Source organism: Camelina sativa, chromosome 20 (genome assembly GCF_030686135.1).
Source record: "Camelina sativa cultivar CO46 ecotype springtype chromosome 20, ASM3068613v1".
Taxonomy (NCBI): Eukaryota; Viridiplantae; Streptophyta; class Magnoliopsida; order Brassicales; family Brassicaceae; genus Camelina; species Camelina sativa.
In genome coordinates, this window is record NC_141899.1 from 31468898 (window position 1) to 31490732 (window position 21835).

General features: G+C 44.1%; 1 non-coding gene and 1 pseudogene across 1 annotated transcript; one reads left to right on the plus strand and one right to left on the minus strand.

Annotated features, from left to right (window-relative positions):
* The first annotated feature begins 814 nt into the window (after positions 1 to 814).
* On the plus strand, positions 815 to 21797 carry LOC104772816 (uncharacterized; annotated as a pseudogene).
* Positions 9571 to 9677, minus strand: LOC147919695 (small nucleolar RNA R71). Its single transcript, XR_015594220.1, has one exon. It is a non-coding gene; the product is annotated as a small nucleolar RNA R71 (small nucleolar RNA).
* Positions 21798 to 21835: the final 38 nt, after the last annotated feature.

A 21835-nucleotide genomic window follows, 5' to 3' on the forward strand; every position in this document is an offset into this window, starting at 1 on the left:
TCACAGGAGAACGAACAACTTAATAATGAGGAGCTCGAAAGTGGAAATGAATTACACAAAAGACAATAACAGTTTTAATAGCACAGTAGTATAGCGTTTTTGGCAATAATGCTATCGTTAGTAGACCTTTAATTTTTAGATAGCGTTTGTGTATATGTAAACGCTATGTTATATTATATTAAAAAATGAATAAATTTTTTGCCTATTTTGGGGCTATGTTTAATAGCAATACCAATTAGTAAACGCTATGATAGTGTTAGAAAAATTTGGAGGCTATCTTTTCACTTCTCGACAAAAATCCCCAATTACCCACGAACCCTAAAATTTCATTTCTTCCCTCTCTCTTTTTTTTGCTCGATTTTCACTGTCTATTTCCGAAATCCGACTGTGTCTGACACAATTTTTACTCTCCCAACACAGATCTCCAACACAGATCTTACTCAAAGTCTTTGCCAAAACAGATTGTCTTTTGAGCCTTTCCAGCTTTCCCTCGGTTGATTGTGGTTTTATTTTTCTGGTAAATCTCACTCTTTTGTACGAAATCTCAGTTTTGTTCATTCTTTCGATCTAGGGTTTTATTGTTCTGATTCTTCTTATATGTTTTTAATTTGTTACTTTCGTTTTTTTGTCGGTCGATTTCAAGGAAAAGTGAAGACAATCTAGAAGGTATCTCACTCCAACTTGATTCTTCTAACATATCGGTCGATTTCGTTTTTTTTGTTTTTTTTGTTGGTCGATTTCGTTCTTTTTTGTTGTGACTTAACGTGAGTGTATCTGATTACTTGTGTGCACATTTGGTCGGAGCTGTTGTAACATGGATAAAACTTGGGTCTGGTTACCAAGGTATTAACTTGAATGTTCTTCATCCATATCATTTTAGATTTGGGTTTCTTAGATTATGTTTGTCTGATTACTTTTGTACGTTTCTTTATTACTTACAGGAATAGTCTTGTGTATGAGCTAGGAGCAACTAAATTTGTGTTTAATTCAGCAAGATGTTGGGGTAATCTATCAGATATGTTTTGTCCTTGCATTGACTGTCGTAATGTGGTTCATCAGTCAAATGAGACAGTGTTGGAGCATCTGGTTATTAGAGGGATGGATCTAAAGTACAAGAGAACTAAATGTTGGAGTAAACATGGGGAGATAAGGAATGAAAAGACAGCGGATGCTGATACGTCTGAGTACGAGGCTTTTGAGTTGATTAGGACAGCTTTCAAGTCGAGTGAAGGCAAGAAATTGTCTGAGAATCACAGTGTAGAAGAGTTGGAGGGTATTGACAGTAATGAGGAAATCGTGTTTAGAAAGAAGTTAGAGGATGCAGAAACTCCCTTATACTCGACGTGTGTTAACTACACAAAGGTTTCTGCAATCATGGCACTTTACCGGATAAAGGTCAAGCGTGGGATGTCAGAGTACTTTTTTGATCAGCTACTGACAATAGTACATGACATGCCTGGAGACAATGTGCTGCCTACGTCTACAGATGAGATGAAGAGATTTTTGAAGGTTTTTGGTTTTGGTTACGATTCCATTCACGCCTGTATAAATGATTGTATCCTTTATCGGAAGCAATATGCGGAGTCAACAAGCTGTCCAAGATGTGCTGAATCAAGATGGGAAACAGATAATATTGTAACATCTGTGAACCAGAATCCCGGTTTGGGAGTTGCATCGGTCGATGCAGATGGTGCATCGGTCGATGCATGTTCAATTCTGTGCGTTTTGACTTAAGTCAAACGCTGCGTTTTGGGTTAAGGAAAACCCTTAGATGCGAGTTTTTGTCTCACTCGTGGTTGTGTGGCCGTTTTTGAGAAAAGAGAAAGAGAGAAAAGTTGTTCCTGAGTGTTCTTAAGAATTCTGGGAGATAGGAGGCGTTCCTATAGAGATCTGTAGCTGGGATCATTGTAGGAGCTTCCTAGAGGCTTGTTCTTGTTTGTTTAACGTTCAGATTCTTCTGTGGCAAAGGTAAGTGCATGACCATGGCTTATCTAAGCTAGAGATCTCTCTGATTTGCTTGTTATGTGTTGTTAGGCTGGTTAGATTGTTATTTGGGACGTTGGGAAGCTTTCTTGTGGCTTGGGATCGAGTTTCGTGGTTGCAGGAATGAAGATCCGGCGAGAAGCTTCGGAGGAAAACGATGCTCGGCATTGCATCGGTCGATGCACTTTGTGCGTCGGTCGATGCAGATGCGAGGACGGCGTGTAAACTCTAGGGTTTTCGTGTTATGTCGAGCATGCGTCGGTCGATGCATATCTTGCATCAGTCGATGCAAGTTAACCTTGCATCGGTCAACGCAGATCTTGCGTCGGTCGACGCAACCTCCACCTTGTGTCGGTCGATGCATGTTGGTATCGGTCGATGTAGAGTCCTGGTTTGTTATTGTTGATTGTTGAATGTTGTTTGATGGTTAGAGATGTCTCTATTGCTTGTGTGTATAGCCCAGTAGATGGGAGGATTGCCTTACTGAGTGTTTATAAAATCCTCATGCATTGCAATATGTGTTTGTGGTGCAGGTAAAGGCAAAGTGTGATCGTGGAATCAAGGCAATGAAGAGGAGAATGTTCTAGGGACTCGGTTTTATGTTGTCTGGCATTGCTAGGTTGCTAGAGTTGGGTCATTAGAACATTGCTAGGTTGCTAGTTCTATGATTCCTGTTGTTTTGGATATTGATTATGTTGGAATATGGTTAGATTTTATTATTGGATTATTATTAAATATTGGTTGGTCATTTCTGCTGTTGAATGTGTTTGTGGTTAGGTGGCTAGTGGATATGGGACCACTAGTTGTAGTTTATTTTATTATACTATATTTATTATTTATTATTTCAAAAAAAGGTCGGTCGTTTCATTTTGGTATCAGAGCCCTTACGGTTCAAGGTTTGGGTTCAGTAGGTTTCTGTTGTAGATGTTTGGGATTGCATGTCTTGATTGATTATGTGAGTTAGTCAATTGTGTGTGGCATGGAGTCCTAGAACATCCTCTTCGAGCCGAGTGTGTGATTCCACGGTGAGTTTATATTTCAGTGTTATAATAGAAATTGTTTGCTTAGCCTTCTGTTCATGGTAGTGCAGATGGTTAGAGAGGATGTTGTGGCTGGTCGAGGTCGTGGACGCGGACGTGGACATGGACGCGGACGTGGTCGTGGTAGGGGCAGAGTCCCAGTGGTTAGTGAGACCGAGGACCAAAGTGTGACAGCTGAGGGTGTTGGCAAGTCGCAAGGTGTTCCGGGGGATTCCGTGAGTGTGGCAGGAGGGGGCGGTGTTGATGCCCCAGTGGCCGGTGATGCTCGGGTTCCGGGTGTGGGAGTCCCAGCGGGTGGAGTCCCTGGTACTGACTTTGCGGCTATGCTAGCACAGGTGTTAGAGCGGTTACCACCAGTGGTACCGGCTCAGGCTCAGGTAGTGCCACCAGTGGTGGCGGAGGAGCGGCAGCCAGTGGTTGCGGATGTGGGAGCACATAGACGTTATTTGTCTATGCTCAAGGAGATGAAGGATCTGTTCACTGAGAGGTTTTCGGGTGGTACAGATCCTACTATTGCGGATGCGTGGAGGACGAGTGTGGAACGTAACTTCCATATTCTGAGATATCCTGAGGAGCTTTGGGTGGACATAGGGGTCTACAATTTGAGTGGTGATGCTGAGTTGTGGTGGAGATCAGTACCTGCTAGGAGAGTGCAGCGGGAGATGACTTGGGCTGACTTCATCTTGGAGTTCAACCGCAAGTATTTTCCTAGAGAGGCATTGGATCGGTTGGAGGTGCAGTTCCTTCAGTTGTCTCAGGAGACACGGTCAGTGCGGGAGCTGGACTTGGAGTTCAGTCGACTTCTTTGTTATGGGGGTCAGGCTTTAGAGTCTGTGGAGGCTCAGATCAGGAGGTTTTTGAGGGCTCTACGTGATGAGTTGAGAGTTCACTGTAGAGGGCGGAGTTATGCTACGCGTGCAGAGCTGGTTGAGACTGCAGCAGAGATTGAGGAGGATATCCGGGCACAGTCAGTGGCGGTAGCTCCAGCAGTTCAGCCTAGTAAGGCTCAGCAGCAGGGTGGTTCTAGGAGGGGCGGTAGGCATGCTCAGGGAACCAAGAGGAAGTGTGAGGCTACGCAGAAGCCGAATGGTGAGGATTGCTTCGGTTGTGGGAGCAAGGATCACAGGGCTGCTAGTTGTCCCAAGAGGAGTGTTCCCACGGCAGGACCTCGGGTATGTTATCATTGTAGGGAGACAGGGCACATCAGGCCTTTTTGTCCCAAGTTGCAGCCGGCAGCAGTGGCAGCGTTGCAGCAGGTGCAGCTTGGAGGTCAGCAGGTGGCACGGATTGAGCAGATGCCACGTGCTTACACGACAGTAGAGACTGGTGGAACCAGTGCCGGGGCAATCACAGGTATAATTTCTGGTACTTAATCTTTGTGAATTTAGTAGGGTCAGATTTTATGTTTTCCTGTGATAAAGTGTTAGGTTCTCAACACATGAGGTTTGTGTAGGGACCTTGTTGGTGGGCGGGTTTAAGTCCCATGTTATGTTTGATTCTGGAGCTTCTCATAGCTTCATTACTCCGGAGTGTGCAGAATGTGCGGGGATCAGCGGGGATCCTAGAGAGCGTGCAGGAGTTGTCAGGGTTGCGGGAGGTGAGTTCCTGAGAGTGATTGGACGGGCTAGAGGAATTGATATTCAGATCGCAGGAGAGTCGTGGCCAGCGGATTTACTTATCAGTCCAGTGGAGCTATATGATGTTATTCTCGGGATGGATTGGTTGCATCGGTATAGGGTGCATTTGGATTGCTATTGGGGTAGAGTGGAGTTTGAGCGTTCAGGAGGGAAGTTGGTTTTTCAGGGTATTAGACCGACTTCGGGGAGTCTCGTGATCTCAGCCATTCAGGCTGGGAAGATGATCGAGAAGGGCCGTGAGGCTTATCTGGTTACTATATCTATGCCAGAGTCAGTGGGGAAGTCTACGGTTAGCGGTATTCCAGTAGTGGAGGAGTTTGAGGATGTGTTTCAGTCTTTGCAGGGATTACCACCATCTCGGTCGGATCCTTTTACCATTGAACTGGAACCGGGGACGACACCGTTATCCAAGGCTCCTTACAGAATGACTCCAGCAGAGATGGCAGAGCTGAAGAAGCAGCTAGAGGACCGGTGTTGTTTGTGAAGAAGAAGGATGGGAGTTTCAGGTTGTGTATAGATTATCGGGGTTTGAATCGGGTCACTGTGAAGAACAAGTACCCCCTTCCTAGGATCGATGAGTTGTTGGATCAGTTGAGGGGTGCTACTTGGTTCTATAAGGTAGATCTGGCGTCGGGTTATCATCAGATACCGATAGATGAGGCAAATGTGAGGAAGACTGCTTTTAGGACGAGGTATGGGCACTATGAGTTTGTGGTTATGCTTTTCGGGTTGACTAACGCGCCAGCAGCATTTATGAGATTGATGAACACTGTGTTTCAGGAGTTTCTGGATGTGTCTGTCATCATTTTCATCGACGATATCCTGGTTTATTCTAAGAGAAGAGCATGCAGTGCATTTGAGGGCAGTTATGGAGAAGCTGCGGGAGCAGAAGTTGTTTGCTAAGTTGAGCAAGTGTAGTTTTTGGCAGCGTGAGATGGGCTTCCTAGGTCACATTGTTTCTGCTGAGGGGGTTTCAGTAGATCCAGAGAAGATTCAGGCTATCAGGGATTGGCCTAGACCGCAGAATGCCACAGAGATCAGGAGTTTTCTTGGATTGGCAGGTTACTACAGGAGATTTGTGCAGGGGTTTGCAAGCAGAGTACGTCCTATGACTAAGTTGACAGAGAAGGATGTTCCTTTTGTCTGTTCAGAAGAGTGTGAGGAAGACTTTGCAAGCCTGAAGAAGACGTTGACTACTGCGCCAGTGTTGGCTTTGCCTGAGCAGGGAGAACCCTATGTGGTTTATACAGATGCATCTAGAGTTGGTTTGGGGTGTGTTCTGATGCAGCATGGGAAGGTGATTGCCTATGCTTCGCGGCAGTTGCGGGTGCATGAAGGCAACTATCCTACTCATGATTTGGAGATGGGTGCTGTAGTTTTTGCCCTAAAGATTTGGAGATCTTATCTTTATGGTGCAAAGGTACAGGTGTTCACAGATCATAAGAGCCTGAGTTGGTGGTGGATGGAGCTTGTGGCGGATTATGATTTGGAGATAGCCTATCATCCTGGTAAGGCTAACACGGTTGCAGATGCTCTGAATCGGAAGAGGGTGGCTTCGGCTCAGGAGCAGAGATGGAGTCTCTGGTAGGGGAGATCAGTGCTTTGAGCTTATGTGCTGTTCCACAAGAACCGTTAGGCTTGGAAGCAGTAGATAGAGCAGATCTTCTGAGTAGGGTGCGGTTGGCTCAGGAGAAGGATTTGGGGCTGGTGAATGCCTCTAAGGATGTGGATTCAGAGTATCAGGTCTCAGATAATGGTACTATCTTGATGCACGGTCGGGTTTGTGTGCCCAAGGATGAGGAGTTGAGGCAGGAGATTCTGAGAGAGGCTCATGCGAGCAAGTTGTCCATTCATCCAGGAGCGACTAAGATGTACCGTGACCTCAAGAGGTACTATCATTGGGTCGGGATGAAGAAGGACGTGGCTAGTTGGGTTTCGAGGTGTGATGTGTGTCAGCTAGTGAAGGCTGAGCATCAGGTTCCTGGCGGTTTACTGAAGAGTTTACCCATTCCTGAGTGGAAGTGGGATATGATCACCATGGATTTTGGGGTAGGATTGCCAGTGTCACGGACCTTTGATGCTATTTGGATCATTGTGGACCGGTTGACTAAGTCAGCACATTTTCTGGCCACTAAGAAGACTGATAGAGCAGCGGTCTTGGCTAAGAAGTATGTGAGAGAGATAGTCAGATTGCATGCGGTGCCAGCGAGCATTGTGTCTGACAGGGATTCTAAGTTCACTTTGGTGTTCTGGAAGGCATTTCAGACAGAGATGGGCACTAAGGTGCACATGAGTACAGCTTATCATCCCCACACAGATGGACAGTCTGAGAGGACGATCCAGACGCTGGAGGATTTGCTGAGGATGTGTGTGTTGGATTGGGGTGGCCAACAGTTATCAGGCGAGTATTAAGATGGCTCCTTATCAGGCTTTGTATGGCAGACCATGTCGTACACCATTATGCTGGACTCAGGTGGGGGAGAGGAGCATGTTTAGTGATAGTTTTGTTCAGTAGACCTCTGATATGTCTATATTTTGTCTCTCCTTAGCCTATTCTTATCATGCATTTAGCTAGGATAACTCATTGGTTTGCATCGTTTTCTAGTTCTTTCTATACACTTTGCACGACTAGGTAGCTCTTGCATCATCCTTGCAGTATTTCAGGTATTTAGGAAACGTTGGAAGCCATTCTCGTCCGAGCCATGGTCACCATCTTCGTTTCGTCCGAGCCATGGTCACCATCTTTGTTTCGTCCGAGCCATGGTCACCATCTTCATTTCGTCCGAGCCATGGTCACCATCTTCGTTTCGTCCGAGCCATGGTCACCATCTTCATTTCGTCCGAGCCATGGTCACCATCTCCGTTTCGTCCGAGCCATGGTCACCATCTCCATTTCGTCCGAGCCATGGTCACCATCTCCGTTTCGTCCGAGCCATGGTCACCATCTCCGTTTCGTCCGAGCCATGGTCACCATCTCCGTTTCGTCCGAGCCATGGTCACCATCTCCGTCTCGTCCGAGCCATTGTCACCATCTCTGTTCCATCCGAGCTATCCGTCCAAGCCATGCTCCTCGGCCTTCCATCCGAGCTATGATGACATTGGATTCCATTCGACGCACACGGACTCGATCGCACATGTCGGGAAGAAGGACGTTTGGTTTCACACGCTTCAGGAGATTACCGAACCGACGCTTTATCTTGTCGTTTTAAGTTTTAGGGCTTTCCATGTTGGACTACTATATATACATTTTGTTAAGTCTTTGCGGAGACATCTTATCTTTTAATCTCGTTTTCGTTCCCAGAAGGTTTCTGAACCTAGCCACCAATACGTTCTGAGACTTGTATTCCGATATTTTTGAGATTTATTCAGATTTTGCATTTGATTCCTTCTACAAAGTTGTTCATCTTATTTTTATCTATCTTATTATGCTTGATTCAATGATTTCTGTTTTTGCATCCTTGACTATGATTTTCGGATCCGAGTAGTGTGTTAGTTCTTGAGGATGGGATAGATTAGGTGGAGGATCTTACGATGTAGAGTGTTTAAGCTTTGATTGTATGATTCCCTTCTGGACTAGAGTTAGAATTACTAGTTTCTCTCTGATCAGTTGGAACTAGGTTCAAGACATTTCCGCACCCAAAAGGTGTTTGATGAAATGTCTGACCAACTAGTGCCAGAGACTTACGTTCCTAGCCTAAGAGATTAGTTGTCTAGGATGTTTGTTGACGTGAATGAACTTGTTTCTCATGCCTGCTCGACCACGTTTCTCTAGCGAGAGCTAGGTATGGAAGTGGTTGAGTCTGAGTAGCTTTTGCCAAGAGATTGGATTAGCTAAGTTGTGATGTTCATTGTTTAGGGATACTTTGCTTGTGGTATGTTAAACACTCCTTAGACTAGGATACTCCACCGACATCAATTACCCCATTCTCAGGACTTCTTCCTTTCTGATTTTTATTACATTCCTGGAACTGTTTTGTTTGTTCATGCTTAGAATCGTTTGCGTTTTTATTCACTTTCGCTTCTTGTCATGCATTCTTGTTTCTAGTTCTGTGACTCACTTCTGTTTCGCATTTTGATCATTCTAGGACTGTTAGATAAAAACACTCTTTGAATTGGCTTAACTTGTGACATCTTGATTGCATTTTGAGTGATAGTAAACTTTCCCAACTGGATTGACACCTTAAGTATTACAACGCATAAGGTTAATTGAACCTACTAGGAGACACAAAAATCTTAGTATCAATTTGGCGCCGTTGCCATTTGGGAATCGTTTTGCTACATTTAAGATTTCAAGTTTTGCAAGATTAAGTTCTGTTACACTTATCATTCTGAGTACTGACTTGCTTTGGTTTTTTGCTTGTTTGTCTTGCACCTCAGGTACCTGTTGATTGCAACCTTGCATGCACACCAGATCAAGAGGGCATCAGAATCTCCTTCCTATTATCGACGAAATCAATCGGTTGCAACGCCCACGACAAGCTCGTATTTCCACCGATCATCCCGTACCAGTCCCTATGGAACAGCATAATGAACCACATCCGGGACCGCGAAACATTGGTGCTGGGGATGCGCCGAACACTCATACTCAGCGTGCTGGAATCGTCCCTCCCGCCGTGCAGAACAACAACTTCGAGATCAAAAGTGGTCTGATCACCATGATCCAAGGAAATAAGTTTCACGGTTTGCCTATGGAGGATCCACTCGACCACTTGGACGAGTTCGACCGTCTTTGCAATCTTACCAAGATCAACGGTGTGAGTGAGGACGGTTACAAGTTGAGCCTCTTCCCATTCTCCCTGGGAGACAAGGCTCATCAATGGGAGAAAAACCTTCCCAAGGGATCAATCACCACCTGGGATGGCTGCAAGAAGGCATTCTTGGCCAAGTTTTTCTCCAACTCCAGAACAGCACGTCTCAGGAATGAGATTTCCAGCTTCACTCAGAAGAGCTCAGAATCGTTCTGTGAAGCCTGGGAGCGTTTCAAGGGTTACCACAGCCAGTGTCCACACCATGGTTTCAGCAACGAGTCACTGCTGAGCACTCTATATCGTGGTGTACTTCCAAAAATCCGCATGCTGCTTGACACTGCTTCTAACGGTAATTTCTTGAACAAAAATGTTGAGGAAGGATGGCAACTGGTTGAGAATCTCGCTCAGTCTGATGGCAACTACAATGAGGATTATGACCGCACAGTTCGCGGCGACGCTGGGTCTGAGGAGAAGTACAAGAGGGACCTTAAGAATGTCAATGACAAGCTTGACCGCCTCTTGCTAAGTCAGCAGCAGACTGTCCATTTCGTATCTGAGGATGACCCTTTTCAAGTTCAGGATGGGAAGGGTGAGCAGTCTGAAGCAATCAACTACGTTCAGAATCAAGGTGGATACAACAAGGGTTATAACCCTTACAAGACGAACCCCAATTTGTCTTACCGGAGCACCAATGTTGCAAATCCACAAGATCAGGTGTACCCTCCTCAGCAGCAACAACAAGGTACGCAAAAGCCTTTTGTTCATTACAATCAAGGATTCATGTCTAAGCAACAGTTCCAGCAAAGTTCTCACGCTCCTTCCGGACCACCACCTGGATTTTCACCTCAACAAGTTCAACCTACTCAAGCTCCAGATCAAGAAATGAAGCACATGCTGCAACAACTTCTTCAAGGTCAAGCTAGTGGTTCTCTGGATAATGCTAAGAAGTTTGTTGAACTCAGTCAGCGGATGGAATGTTCTTACAATGATCTGAATGTCAAGTTTGAAGCTCTTAACTCCAAGATGAAGTATATGCAAGGCAAGACTGTTTCTACTTCTACCCCAACAACTGGCAAACTACCTGGAAAAGGAGTTCAAAACCCCAAGGACTATGCTACTATCCATGCAATCACCACCCAAGCTGTAGATGTACGGCTCACTGAGGACACTGAGAGTTTAGATGGGGAGGATTTTCTTCAATATGAAGTTGAGATAAAGGATCCTGTCGAGGTGCTCAAGGATCCAATTGAGTCAGCCAAACAATCTGATCCTGAAGCTACTAAAGAACCCCCTGCTCCCAAGGATAAACCTATGAGATTCATTCCTCCACCATACAAGCCACCTCTACCATTTCCAGTGAGGTTTAAGATGCAGCTTACTGAGAAGTACAAAGCTCTGTTCGAAAACCAAGTCAAGGAGATTGAACTTAGGATGCCTTTGCTTGATGCATTTGCACTTGTGCCTCAATATCAAAAGTTTTTAACTGACTTGGTAACCGAAAAGACCAAAGAGAAGGAGGAGATAGCTAAAGGAGCTCAAGCTAAGGCTCTGGAAGATGAGAGGGTAGGGCATGACATAGGTGGGGTTAATCATGAATGCAAGGCTGTCATTCAGAAGATGATTATCCCAAAGAAGCTAGAGGACCCTGGTTCTTTCACCTTGCCTTGTTCTCTAGGTCCATTGGCCTTCAAAAAGTGCCTATGTGATCTTGGTGCTTCAGTAAGCCTCATGCCACTGTCTGTAGCTCAGAGGCTAGGATTCAACGAATACAAGTCATGCAACCTCCGCTTAATATTGGCTGATAGGACTACTAGATTGCCTCATGGTATATTAGAGAACCTGCCCATCAAAATTGGACAAGCTGAGATTCCTACTGACTTTGTGGTGCTGGGAATGGATGAAGAGCCTAAAGATCCACTAATCCTAGGAAGACCTTTCTTAGCTACAGTTGGCGCAGTCATTGATGTCAAGAAGGGGATGATTGATCTCAATCTGGGTAAAAACTTCAAGATGAAGTTTGATATCAGGGATTCTAGGAAGAAACCAACTATTGATGGACATACCTTTGTGATTGAAGAGAAAGATCAGAAATCTGGGTTTGACATCTTTGAGGATGTGAATGAGGCAGAAACTGAGGTTTTGGTAACCAAAGAGAAAACTCAAAGTGTCACTCGACCATTCTCCAACTCGAGTGCAGTCGTTACCCTCCCTAAGCGTCAAGACCTGCTTCCTAAACCTCACCAACCGCAAGAGTCACGTCCTCCCGCGCTTAACAGTTTGTATGAACTACAAAATACTCAGATTCTAAGGGATTCAGTGAAAGAGTTAACAGCTATGGTGAAGAAGATGAGTGGGAAAATAAAGAAGCTCCAAGGTACAATGAGAAGTTCTCCTTCAAGGGAATTAAGGAAGAGGTTTGGGATAATGAAGAAGAGGTGTTGCAGAGTTCAACCACCACTGTGCGTTCTCAACCATCATCGACTCGAACAAGGTTCAACCGACGGCGTGGAATCAGACTCAACCCATCCTGAGAGGTTCATCACTCTGCACTCGTTCGAGCCATGCCTCCGCTGTCACGCTCGAGCCAATCTCACTCCACACACGCTCCAACTACCACACTCTAGCCACTGAAGCCAACACCCGATCGAGCCCCTCTCTCGAGCCACATACAAAGTCTCCAGCGAGCCAACTCGTCAGAGAACACTCTCTCTGGTTCCCTCCCTAGCACGTCAATCTTCATATGTGTCACAGAAGTGTCCGCCTTCACCCGCTCCTTCACGCCACTCGTCACATGAGTCCAGGGAGAGAAGGAGACGCGGTTCGCGAGGTTCCAGAGCCTCTTCTAGTCACCGATCAGCGCATTGTTCTGCAGCTCGAGATGAGCATGAGGTTGAGGTTGAGCGGCGAGTTGAAGCTCAAGGTGATCATCAGGGCACGCAAGCGGTTGAGCAGCAAGTCGACCTACCAGCTGATGTCACACCCGCGGATCCCGAACAAGGCGAAGGACAAAGTCAGTTTCACGTTCCTCTTTGGACGAGCACGGACTCCTTCTTCTACTACTGAGGTACTCCAACCTTTCCTTTGTACATACCATTTCATTCCTGCATTGTTTCTGTTGTGATTCTTAAATCCTCCTGCAAATTTTTCTTACACAGGAGACTGTGTAATTTAAGTTTGGGGGAGGGTTTGAGATGATGTATCTAATGTCGTGTTTTGTGATTCTTATTTCAAAATTTTGCATCATATCATGTTTGAGTCTGCATCCATCTATTTGCATAGAAAAACCACAAAAATTTGAAAAAATTTCGAAAATTTCCACAAAAACAGAGTGTTCATGTAGTTTGCAATTGCATATTAGGATTGAGTCTAGGTTTATTCATATAGGGTTGTTGCATTTAGCATAGGGGTTGATGATGATTGTAACCTTGTTATCATGTTGGATTCAATAGGATAGGATCAAGGCCCTTGTTCTTAGTTCTTTGATGCTTGTTGATTGAACTTGAAAATTTAAGATTGAAGCATGTTTTGGATTGATATCATTCCCTATCTACCTGAACCTATTCCTGACTTGCAATTATCCTGTTATGCATTGAAGTTGAACTCATGGATACCATATACATACTTGGATTGTCTTTCACATTTTTACCACTCTTGTCAATCCAAGTAGTTGATTCCCATCTTTGGAACAGTTCCCCACACCCTTAACCAACCGTTCTTTCAAGCCAATTGTATTCTTGAGTGTCAGGCCTTTTTCCGAGTTGAGCTTGTTAGAAAGTGTTAGGTTCTAACCGACAAGAGTAGGATCCTGTGTAGTTCTAGTTCGTGTTATCCGGACTAGTAGGACTAGGTGAGAACTTGAATTTTGGGTATTGGGTATGGATTTGTGCAGAAGAGTGAAGTGTAAAAAGAAAGTAAAGGGTAGAAAATCTTTAGGAGGGGGATGTGTTTTCAAGGTTTACAAGTCTAGTAAAGGATTTGGGTTGAGCAAAATAATGAGTTATTGGTTCTGGGCATAAAACGAAAAGATTAGACAAAGAAAAGAAAGTAAAATGTTTAAGATGTCTAGATTCCTTAGAAGAAAAGAAAAAGAACCTTACTGATAATAAAGATTTCCCAATCCGCTAGAATGATAAGAAGTGAACTCCTCCTAAGACCAAGTGTAAAGAATGAAAGATTGGGTTTGAGACAATGTTTGTGATGAAGGGTAGAACCAACTTCGGTTTGGAACGTTCTTTGGGTAGACAGGGCGCTGTTCTTGTATGTATCAGTTGGTTTCAACCTTTAGCCTTCTCTTAAGCTCAACTCATTTTCGTGAGAGAACCTTGTTCTGTATTGATGAAACCACTCGAGAAGGAGACCATCTAAGTCTCTAACCTTTCACCCTAGCCAAATGAGTTCAACGACATTGCTTAGCTTGATTCACGGTTCTCTGTTAATGAATGTTAAAGGGAATGATTGATAGGATTGCATGTGTAGAAAAAAAAATATAGAGTTCCTTCACCATGCATCATAGAACTAAAAACAAGGACCTTGATTCTAACTATTTTATTTAGCATGTTATAGGTTCTGAGACCCCATCTTCACACCTCTTCTCCATAATCAAGGCTAAGGACCTTGATTGTTTGCTTGAGGGCAAGCAAAGAGTAAGTTTGGGGGAGTTGATATGTCTATATTTTGTCTCTCCTTAGCCTATTCTTATCATGCATTTAGCTAGGATAACTCATTGGTTTGCATCGTTTTCTAGTTCTTTCTATACACTTTGCACGACTAGGTAGCTCTTGCATCATCCTTGCATACATTGTGCATTTTGGAGTATTTCAGGTATTTAGGAAATGTTGGAAGCCATTCTCGTCCGAGCCATGGTCACCATCTTCGTTTCGTCCGAGCCATGGTCACCATCTTCGTTTCGTCCGAGCCATGGTCACCATCTTCATTTCGTCCGAGCCATGGTCACCATCTTCGTTTCGTCCGAGCCATGGTCACCATCTTCATTTCGTCCGAGCCATGGTCACCATCTCCGTTTCGTCCGAGCCATGGTCACCATCTCCATTTCGTCCGAGCCATGGTCACCATCTCCGTTTCGTCCGAGCCATGGTCACCATCTCCGTTTCGTCCGAGCCATGGTCACCATCTCCGTTTCGTCCGAGCCATGGTCACCATCTCCGTCTCGTCCGAGCCATTGTCACCATCTCCGTTCCATCCGAGCTATCCGTCCAAGCCATGCTCCTCAGCCTTCCATCCGAGCTATGATGACATTGGATTCCATTCGACGCACACGGACTCGATCGCACATGTCGGGAAGAAGGACGTTTGGTTTCACACGCTTCAGGAGATTACCGAACCGACGCTTTACCTTGTCGTTTTAAGTTTTAGGGCTTTCCATGTTGGACTACTATATATACATTTTGTTAAGTCTTTGCGGAGACATCTTATCTTTTAATCTCGTTTTCGTTCCCAGAAGGTTTCTGAACCTAGCCACCAACACGTTCTTAGACTTGTATTCCGATATTTTTGAGATTTATTCAGATTTTGCATTTGATTCCATCTACAAAGTTGTTCATCTTATTTTTATCTATCTTATTATGCTTGATTCAATGATTTCTGTTTTTGCATCCTTGACTATGATTTTCGGATCCGAGTAGTGTGTTAGTTCTTGAGGATGGGATAGATTAGGTGGAGGATCTTAGGATGTAGAGTGTTTAAGCTTTGATTGTATGATTCCCTTCTGGACTAGAGTTAGAATTACTAGTTTCTCTCTGATCAGTTGGAACTAGGTTCGAGACATTTCCGCACCCAAAAGGTGTTTGATGAAATGTCTGACCAACTAGTGCCAGAGACTTACGTTCCTAGCCTAAGAGATTAGTTGTCTAGGATGTTTGTTGACGTGAATGAACTTGTTTCTCATGCCTGCTCGACCACGTTTCTCTAGCGAGAGCTAGGTATGGAAGTGGTTGAGTCTGAGTAGCTTTTGCCAAGAGATTGGATTAGCTAAGTTGTGATGTTCATTGTTTAGGGATACTTTGCTTGTGGTATGTTAAACACTCCTTAGACTAGGATACTCCACCGACATCAATTACCCCATTCTCAGGACTTCTTCCTTTCTGATTTTTATTACATTCCTGGAACTGTTTTGTTTGTTCATGCTTAGAATCATTTGCGTTTTTATTCACTTTCGCTTCTTGTCATGCATTCTTGTTTCTAGTTCTGTGACTCACTTCTGTTTCGCATTTTGATCATTCTAGGACTGTTAGATAAAAACACTCTTTGAATTGGCTTAACTTGTGACATCTTGATTGCATTTTGAGTGATAGTAAACTTTCCCAACTGGATTGACACCTTAAGTATTACAACGCATAAGGTTAATTGAACCTACTAGGAGACACAAAAATCTTAGTATCAACCTCAAAGAAGATTCGGGTTCTCAAGCTGAACATGAAGGAGGCTCAGAATAGGCAGAGGAGTTATGCTGATAAGAGGAGGAGAGATCTTGAGTTTCAGGTAGGAGACAGAGTGTACCTCAAGATGGCCATGTTGCGGGTCCAAACAGGTCATTGTCAGAGACTAAGTTGGGTCCGAGGTATATGGGTCCATTCAGAGTGATTGTGCGGGTTGGACCAGTAGCATATAGATTAGAGTTACCTGAGGTGATGCGTGCATTCCATAAGGTTTTCCATGTGTCTATGCTGCGGAAGTGTCTCTGTGAGGGTGAGCAGGTGTTGGCTAAGATTCCTGAGGATGTTCAGCCTAACATGACTTTGGAGGCGAGACCAGTGAGGGTTCTCGAGAGGAGGATCAAGGAACTTCGGAAGAAGAAGATTCCTTTGATGAGAGTCTTGTGGGACTGTGATGGTTTTGAGGAGCAGACTTGGGAGCCTGAGGCAAAGATGAAGGCAAGGTTCAAGAAGTGGTATGAGAAGCAAGCCGCGACTTAAGCTTGTTTAGCCTGGTCCCATCTGTAATCCGTGGCTGGAGCGGGAATGGAGTATTCCAGCCCATCTCTCTTGTTACTCGGTCACTTGGGATGGTTGGTTGTGCGACTCAGTAACAAGATGAGGTGGTGTTCGGGGTACAAAGTTTCCGTGAGGCAGGGTTTTGGAGGAAAGTTTCCTGAAATAGAAGTTTCCAAAAGTGGAAAGTTTCCAAAAATGGAAAGTGCTAAATATGGAAAGTTTTACAGGAGTTAGAATTTGTCCATTAGCGGTGGAGAGCCTTGGAGGGGCTTGTGTGTGGCCTTAGTGGCGGACTTTTGAGTCAGTGTGCCGTGTGTGGTAATCTTTTTAGACATTGTGTGGTCGTTGTGACGGGCTTTTTAGCCAGAGTGTCTTTGTGACGGTCCTCTTTAGGACATTTGTTTGGCCTTGGTGGCGGTCCTCTTTAGGACATTTGTTTGGCCTTGGTGGCGGTCCTCTTTAAGACATTTGTTTGGCCTTGGTGGCGGTCCTCTTTAGGACATTTTTTTGGCCTTTGTGGTGGGCTGTTTAGCCAAAGTGTCTTTGTGACGGTCCTTCGGGACAGATGGTCTTTGTGACGGTCCTTCGGGACAGATGATCTTTGTGACGGTCCTTCGGGACAGATGGTCTTTGTGACGGGCTTTTTAGCTAGAGTGTCTTTGTGACGGTCCTCTTTAGGACATTTGTTTGGCCTTGGTGGCGGTCCTCTTTAGGACATTTGTTTGGCCTTGGTGGCGGTCCTCTTTAGGACATTTGTTTGGCCTTGGTGGCGGTCCTCTTTAGGACATTTGTCTGGCCTTGGTGGCGGCCCTTGTGGCATGTATATGATCCTTGTGTGGTCATGTGGTATTCCAGTGAGGGGATATGTGGTTGGTAGTACATTGAGATGTTTTACGCGAGCCACGGGAAGGAAACCTGGATAGGGATAGGACTCAGACGTGTTCAGAATCGTTTGCTCGCGACTCTTGGGGGACTTAGGTTCTCCTAGTACTGCCATATTCAGGACTTTAGGACTTGGGAATATGGTTGGTATATCGACTTCGGATGACGATCCGGGGGTGCGCTGTAGGGTGGCAACCCGAGAGACGAGTTGGATTTTCCTTATATATTATGGCATGCGGGTCTAGGCCCGATGAGGAGCCAACATTATGGCATGCAGACTTAGGTCTAATGAGGAGCCAATAAAAACTCAAGGTTTAGGCCTATGAGTAAAGGAAAGTCCAAAAGTCGAGAGCAAATGACGCCTGGAGCGTGAGTCTATCGCCTAGAGGTGACCTTCTGTGGATCAGTCGGAGGAGTGCGGGCCGTGGAGACGGTTGCACGGGAGTCCTTGGCTGATGGTTGTTCAAGATTCAAGGACAAATCTAGTTTGGTGGGGGAGAATTGTAACATCCGTGAACCGGAATCCCAGTTTGGGAGTTGCATCGGTCGATGCAGATGGTGCATCGGTCGATGCATGTTCAATTCTGTGCGTTTTGACTTTAGTCAAACGCTGCGTTTTGGGTTAAGGAAAACCCTTAGATGCGAGTTTTAGTCTCATTAGTGGTTGTGTGGCCGTTTTTGAGAAAAGAGAAAGAGAGAAAAGTTGTTTTTGAGTGTTTTTGAGAATTCTGGGAGATTGGAGGCGTTCCGGTAGAGATCTGTAGCTGGGATCGTTGTAGGAGCTTCCTAGAGGCTTGTTCTTGTTTGTTTATGGTTCAGATTCTTCTGTGGCAAAGGTAAGTGCATGACCATGGCTTATCTAAGCTAGAGATCTCTCTGATTTGCTTGTTATGTGTTGTTAGGCTGGTTAGATTGTTATTTGGGACGTTGGGAAGCTTTCTTGTGGCTTGGGATCGAGTTTCGTGGTTACAGGAACGAAGATCCGGTGAGAAGCTTCGGAGGAAAACGATGCTCGGCATTACATCGGTCGATGCACTTTGTGCGTCGGTCGATGCAGATCTGAGGACGGCGCGTAAACTCTAGGGTTTTCGTGTTATGTCGAGCATGCGTCGGTCGATGCATATCTTGCATCGGTCGATGCAAGTTAACCTTGCATCGGTCGACACAGATCTTGCTACGGTCGACGCAACCTCCAGCTGGTGTCGGTCGATGCATGTTGGTAGCGGTCGATGCAGAGTCCTGGTTTGTTATTGTTGATTGTTGAATGTTGTTTGATGGTTAGAGATGTCTCTATTGCTTGTGTGTATAGCCCAGTAAATGGGAGGATTGCCTTACTGAGTGTTTATAAAATACTCATGCATTGCAATATGTGTTTGTGGTGCAGGTAAAGGCAAAGTGTGATCGTGGAAACAAGGCAATGAAGAGGAGGATGTTCTAGGGACTCGGTTTTATGTTGTCTGGCATTGCTAGGTTTCTAGAGTTGGGTCATTAGAACATTGCTAGGTTGCTGGTTCTATGATTCCTGTTGTTTTGGATATTTATTATGTTGGAATATGGTTATATTTTATTATTGGATTATTATTAAATATTGGTTGGTCATTTCTGCTGTTGAATGTGTTTGTGGTTCGGTGGCTAGTGGGTATGGGACCACTAGTTGTAGTTTATTTTATTATATTATATTTATTATTTATTATTTTTTAAAAAGAAAAGGTCGGTCGTTTCAAATATAACCGGTGAGGAGAGGAAAGGGATTCCAGCAAAGGTGCTACGGTACTTTCCAAAAAAAGATAGATTTAGGAGGATGTTTAGATCAAAACGGTTGGCTGAGGATTTGCGTTGGCACTTTACTAATGCTAGTGAAGATGGTACAATGCGGCATCCAGTGGACTCCTTGACTTGGATCCAGGTAAACGATAAATGGCCAGAGTTTGCTAGGGATGCTAGAAACCTTAGACTAGGAATTTCTACTGAAGGGATGAATCCGTTCCCTATCCAAAACACCAAATACAGCACATGGCCGGTGTTCTTAGTCAATTACAATATGGCTCCAACGGAGTATATCTACAGCCGCTGATAGATGACCTGAAAGAGTTATGGAATGATGGTATGGAGGTTTATGACTCGTTTAAGCAGGAGAGTTTCACTCTAAGAGCTATATTGTTGTGGAGTATCACTGACTATCCAGCATTAGGTACATTATCTGGATGTAAAGTGAAAGGGAAGCAAGCGTGTATTGTCTGTGGGAAGGATACACCTCATAGGTGGTTAAATTTCAGCCGCAAACATGTATATATGGGTAACAGGAAGCGTTTGAGACCTGGGCATCCTTACAGACGTAAGAAAGGGTGGTTTGACAATACGGTGGAGGTTGGTACTGCAAATAGAATTCAGAGTGGAGCAGAAATACTTGAGAGCCTTAAAGATTTTAGGAATGAATTTGGTAGACCTTTAGATAAGAAAGGCAAGAGAGAAAGAGTTGAGGCAGATGTTGATGATGCGAGTTCAGCTGATGAATATGAAGAAGGCGATGATCAATGGCGGTGGAAAAAAAGATCAATCTTCTTTGACATACCTTATTGGAAGGTTAGTAGAAATTAATAAATGAAATTTCAGTTTGGTTCTTAATTTTAACTACTATAGTGTGTTTCTGATTTTCACTTGTTGAATGGATATTGCAGTATCTGCCTGTGAGGCATAATATTGATGTCATGCACGTGGAAAAGAATGTGTCTGATGCACTATTATCTATTCTGATGCATAGTGGAAAATCCAAGGATGGGTTGAAAGCAAGGAAAGATTTAGAAGACATTGGTATTCGAAGCAACTTACATGCGGAGATATGTGGGAAGAGAACCTACTTACCTCCAGCTGCGTATTGGCTTACTAAGTTGGAGAAACGTAAATTGTGCAGAAGGTTATCCAAATTCAGAGGTCCTGATGGATATTGTGCCAACATCTCCAATTGTGTGTCAGTAGATCCTCCCAGCATTGGTTGTCTCAAGTCACATGACCATCATGTCATAATGCAGAACCTGTTTCTGGTGGTTTTGAGAGGTTTACTGCCTAAAGGACCTCGTATAGCAGTGAATCGAGTATGCATTTACTTCAACAGGCTGTGCCAACGTGTAATTGATCCAGAGAAGCTAATTACACTAAAATCAGAGTTCGTGGAAACAATGTGTCAGTTGGAGAGATACTTTCCACCATCTCTTTTTGACATTATGTTTCACCTGCCAATACACCTAGCAAGAGAAGCACGCTTGGGTGGCCCTGTACACTTCAGATGGATGTACCCTTTTGAGAGGTAATTTCTATGTTCTATATATTTAAGATGTTAATAATCTTGTATGGCCAGAATAATAATGAGTTTTCTTATGTACATGTAGATACATGAAGACACTAAAGGCATATGTGAAGAATTTTGCAAGGCCAGAAGCTTGTATGGCTGAAGGCTACTTGGCAGGTGAATGCCTTGCGTTTTGTTTAGAGTTCCTTCAGAAGTCTGTTCCAGTTGAAGAAACACTTGCTCGCAATGAAGATGTTGAGGTAGATGAACATGTCCTTGAAGGTCGACCACTGCAGAAAGCCACAGAAAAGATTCTCACATATAAATAGCGAGACATAGCTCATCGATATATTCTCATGAATACAGCAGTCATGGAACCATATATTGAGTAAGGGTAAATTTGATTGAGTTTTATATTTACAATCTTGGACTTTTAGGAAATATGAGTCTAACTATGTGTAAAACAGGTTGCATTTGGAAGAACTGCAAGCTACAGATGCAAGATGCGCAAAAAATTCAACTCTATTGTGGAAATATCATAACGAAAGGTTCCCACAGTGGATTAAAGAAAATGTTAGAAGAATGTCATATATCAATTTGTTAGTTATAAATTTGATTGTGGTTGTGTTCATGACAAATAATTGTTTTTTGTTAACTGTTAGATACCAAGTAACACGAAGGACCATTCTAGTAGGCTGAGATGGCTTGCTTTTGGACCAAGACATATCGCTCAAACTTATAAGGGTTTTGTAGTAAACGGCCATCGCATTCAAACAGATGATGTCAAGAGGAAGACTCAGAATAGTGGAGTAACTTATGAAGCATTCTCTATGTGTAGAGCTAGTTCTAAAGATACGAGACAAATGGCAGACATAGTAGCATTCTATGGAGTGATAAAGGAGATTGTATTGATGGACTACCACATGTTCCAGGTTCCATTATTTAGGTGTAGTTGGGCTAACAAAGGGAATGGAGTGAAAGAGGAAGACGGGTTCACACTTGTCAATCTCCATATGAATCAGACATCATTCTTAAATGATCCATTCATTCTGGCATCACAAGCTAAACAAGTTTTTTACTCCAGAGATGATGAGAACTCACCTTGGTATGTTGTTATGCGGGCACCACCAAGAGGGTACAACATGATGGACACAGTAGATGAGTTAGTTCTTGCACAATCATCAGTCCAGCCAATTGAAGATTTAGGAGATCATGAGACTGATGATGACAGTTTTTGTGTTAGGGATGATTGTGAAGGTGTTCTAGTATAAGATTTAATTAAAAACTTGATTGTGTTTCAGGTAACCAA